This window comes from Heterocephalus glaber, unplaced genomic scaffold (genome assembly GCF_053883595.1).
Source record: "Heterocephalus glaber isolate CG9 unplaced genomic scaffold, H.glaber_assembly_v1.0 deba00000071, whole genome shotgun sequence".
Taxonomy (NCBI): Eukaryota; Metazoa; Chordata; class Mammalia; order Rodentia; family Bathyergidae; genus Heterocephalus; species Heterocephalus glaber.
In genome coordinates, this window is record NW_028258137.1 from 36,267,011 (window position 1) to 36,271,337 (window position 4,327).

A 4,327-nucleotide genomic window follows, 5' to 3' on the forward strand; every position below is an offset into this window, starting at 1 on the left:
ACTAACTTCTGTTCATTTCCACATGATCACCCTAGTCATGATGAGGAAACTTGGAGGCAGATCCCTGTGGGGTCCATTAGATGAGGAACCTGGAAGAGCTCCCTGGAAATTGACCTGCACTTGAAGTCTAGACTGGATTTGAAAGTGCTCTTTGGGGAATTCAGGGCACAGAAGTCACAGGAAGACCAAGTGGGAAACCAAGGTAGTAGACTTAGAGAAAAGGAGGCATATGAGGCCTACATACTCAGGGAGATGTATCAGCTCAAAAGGCAGAGAGACTGGCTTCAGGCACAATTGGGTCCTGAAACTCCAGATTTAAGTCCTCTTTAAGTAACCAGAGGCAGAGACTTTCATTTTGCCAGTAGTTCCCACCAAACCTCTGGACTCTTAGTTCACTTACCTGCCTAAGGTCACAGCTCCTTCTGGAGCAGATCCCCAGGCCTAGGGTGACAAAATAGATTGGCCAGGACTGAACTATGGATCTCTTTAGAAAACAGATGAGACCACACATTAACCAGTGGTCTAAACATGAAGAAGGAGATAGTCCTCCAAAAGAAATCTGTGGTGTCATCAGGAAAGGGAAGTAATCTTGGGAAGGCAAAAGCAATACATTTCTATCATAACAGCCAATCATGATGCAGTTGATGGTTTCTTAATTTTTTTGAAACTCTGAGCTGGCACAATGAGTTTATACATACACGGCTATGTTCTGAAGACCAAGAGAAATGCCAAGCATAACCCCAGGCTAGAGAAGAATTTATGAAGAAAACAGACCCCTGGCAAAGCCAGCTGTCTGCCCCATACTCAGCAAATGAAGCCCAACTTAATTGCTTGCAGTCTTGGATAAACTTCTAACTCTTTAGCCCTAGGAGAGGAAAAATTGCATAGACAACCTAGTTTCTCTCCTTGGCATGCTGAGACTCTGAGAAAGTTATTTAACCTCTCTCAGCAGTGATTCCCCAGCTGTAAAAATAGAATGACAATCTTTGCCCATTCAGGGCTGTAGGCAGGGGTGGACAGATTGAGATCTATAACAAAGGCTTTCCGGACCATGGGCTAGACAAATTTGCAGAAATGTGGCATTAGGATGTTGGGGGTCTTCAAAGGTTTAGTTATCAGTAGGGTTTACAGCAAACTTTCTCCTAGCTCTCAGAACACCTGGTAATGTTCTTACCTACTTCTCATGCTAGTGTAAAATGAAACCCACTGAAAATACACTTTCTTTATTGGCATTGGTGCTTCTTACCAATGCACCCATGAAAGACCTGTGCACTATCTGGAGCTGGTAGCAATATCCTAAAGTAAGGGTGAAGTGCCCTGATTCTGGGTGATGGAAAAATGGGTACATGTTTAAAGTCAGAACCTAATAGGAGATAGAGATAGAGAGATAGAGAGAGAGAGAGAGAGAGAGAGAGAGAGAGAGAGAGAGAGAGAGAGAGAGAGAGAGAAGGAAAAGAGAAAAGAATGAACAATTACAGGGACGGCGTTGGGCAAACTAAGGCCTGTGAATCAAATCTGGTGCACTGAATGCCTGTTTTTGTTATGGCCCATGAACAAAGAACACTTTTTATATTTTAACTGGTTGAAAAAAATCTAAAGAAGAATACCATTTTGTGATCAGTAAAAACTACATGCAAGTAAAAATTCAGTGTCTATAAATGAAGTTATCCTGGCACACATCCCCAGTATTTAGTTTATATAGTGTCTATGGCTGGATATCAACATCAAGGAGAGTTTGGTGACTCCTAATCTAAGGAAATATACTGCTCCAGTAAATGAACAGATATGAAGAATAAGACCTAATGGGAGAACTTTTCAGTATAATATGGTTTTGCTTCCTTGCTCCTGAAGTTGAGCAGGATTCTAATAAGAAGAGATAAGGTGAGGGGCCCCAGACTCAGAGACATGTAACCTCATTCACAGATGAGGAGCAGGGAGTTGAGTAGGGAGCTGGAGTTATAAGCCAAGTCTGAGGATTCCATGCTCCTGCTCTTTCAGATTACCCCCTTCCCACCTTCAGAAAGCTTTAATGACCAGGTAGCAGTCATAAAGAGGTTGGATGCCCTGCTAAGGATCTCCTGTTAATTCTATACCTAGTAGCCTATCACCTAAAGCTTCAAGGTGGAAACTCAGTGTGAGCCAAGCCAAGATCATCAGATGACTAGGTTGGTGTATAAGGTGTAGCTTGGACAGAACAGAGAAGCAGAACAGTTAGGAGACTAAGGACTGAGTCTAGATCTGAGCTAATAAAGGTTTACCTGAAAGTAGAGGCAGGGGCAGGTGGGAGTCCTTGAGGAGAGATAGAAGTAATAGGTCTAAGAGGAATAACTAACTTGATGCAGGAGTTGAAAGGGATATGGTTTTTAGATATTTGGGCCCGGAACAAAGGAGGTCCCTGAGAAGTCAAGGCTGGCTTTGGAAGAATGTAAGTCCTACTGTCTGTGCTGCATGGAGGGTGGAACAGTACCCAGGGAAGAGGGCTAATGACTCTGAGCTGCCCATAGCTTGGCTGTTTGCCCTTAGATGGTAGCAGAGTGAAGAGGCAGGACAGGATCTCAGAAAGGACAAAGGGGAACTGTGTGGCTTTATGGAAGAAGGTGAGACAAGAGGTAGGGCAGATTATGATAAGCTCAGTGGCAAACTTATAAAACCCAGCACTAGCAAGTGAGTAAAGCAGGTGAGTGGGGCCATGGGAGGGCAGAGTCATGCCCCATCCTAAGCAGCAGTGATGTCTTCATTTTAACCATTGCTGTCAGGAAGGGATGTACAGACAAGATTTCTGAAGAGAAAGTGAAAAGTGGGTATTTATGTGCGTGTTTGGATGTTTAATGTTGGCAAGAAATTCCATTGAAAGAGAAACACCAAAGGAGTCAGACATATTTAAGCTGCCATTCGTACTTTCTCACCAAAGAAGCCTCATAAACTGGAAACCTATTGGGCATTCTCTCAGTCCCTCCTGAACTGCTTCCTTGAGCCCCTCCTAGCTAGACCCCTGCCCCTCCTCTGGCTACTGTAGCATGTGCCCAGCATGGCTGTGCTCCTGTCTGTGGCTGAGACTATCAGCTGATTTGATGTTCTATGTTCAAGCCATAATAAACAAAGGTGAGAGGAAACAGAAACTCAACTATCTCCTGCCCAGTCTGCCCTCGTGTGGAGCCCCGCTGTCTGGGAACTCACCTCCCTGGAGCTCAGGGAGGGCCCTGTTAGGGCCGCTATTGGCCCAAGTCTCAGACCTTCCCAAGGGCTGTAGAAGAGTGACTGGATGCATTCAATTTGTAGCCCCACTGATGAGCTTCCCTCCACCCCCATAGAAACTCAACTATCACAGACAGACAATTAGAGAGTGGCTCTGACTTACGACAATGACAGAATAAAAGAGAAAATTTCTTGGGGACTCGGGCTATTCTCCTGGCCCTCAGAAAGAACTCAGACAATACGTAGAAGCAGAGATGACTGGCCAGGCTGCAGTGAACAATTGCAGAGGGTAATCCTAAGACATTCAAGGGACCAGCACTGGGTCACTATCATCCGGCTATTGCTGAGTATGAGCCAGGTTTGGGGACAGTGGAAGTGGACTTTCTCCTGGAAGCCTGAATTATTTCTGCTCACAGGAGGCTCTGCATCTGGAGGCAGAGCTCTGCCCACAGATGTGCACTTAGTAGTTTCTCTGGGTGGCCAACTGGACCTTGTATAAGACCACTTCATTATGAGGAACTCACTGAATACTTTTTATTCTTGCTTAAAAGAAGGTAGATGGATTCAATTCAGCACGCATCCAGGGAGTGACTACTAATGTTTTTGCTGCCCAAGTGAGATGAGGAGGAGGAGGTGCAGCCCTTATTTCTCCTCAAAGGGAAGATACATGGACAGAGACATGGGGGCCTTGTGGAAGGCAAGACCAGTCTGGACTGGGGAGTTGAGAAGGGTTTCCTATTGGTATTAAAAGGAATTGTGGAATGGTGGAGGGGTTGTCTTCATGACAAATCCCAGCCTTCTGGAAATGACATCACAGAACACATTTGTATTGTTCCTTCCTAAATCTCTTCCAGCACACCCTGGGCTGAACCATGCCATCTCCTTGTATTGTCTCATGGTCCTTTAAATGAGTAAGTAAAGGACAAAGTCACTGGCTACTCTAAGAATAGCAGGATGTGGAGCCACAAAACTCCTAAAAGATCCAGGAGAAATAATATGACTGAGAATGAAATAGTCAAGTTTAAGCATCAATGCAAAGAAATACTGCAAGAAGTATGAGGTAATACGATGAAATCAAGATAAAAGTTTGGAAGAGAGAATTCAAGTTCAGAGGGGAGAGTGGGAGGTAGAG

General features: G+C 44.7%; 1 pseudogene; it reads right to left on the minus strand.

The window, feature by feature from the left end:
- Positions 1-3,046: 3,046 nt before the first annotated feature.
- LOC147830696 (Nuclear RNase P) lies at positions 3,047-3,303 on the minus strand (annotated as a pseudogene).
- Between the last annotated feature and the right edge of the window lie 1,024 nt (positions 3,304-4,327).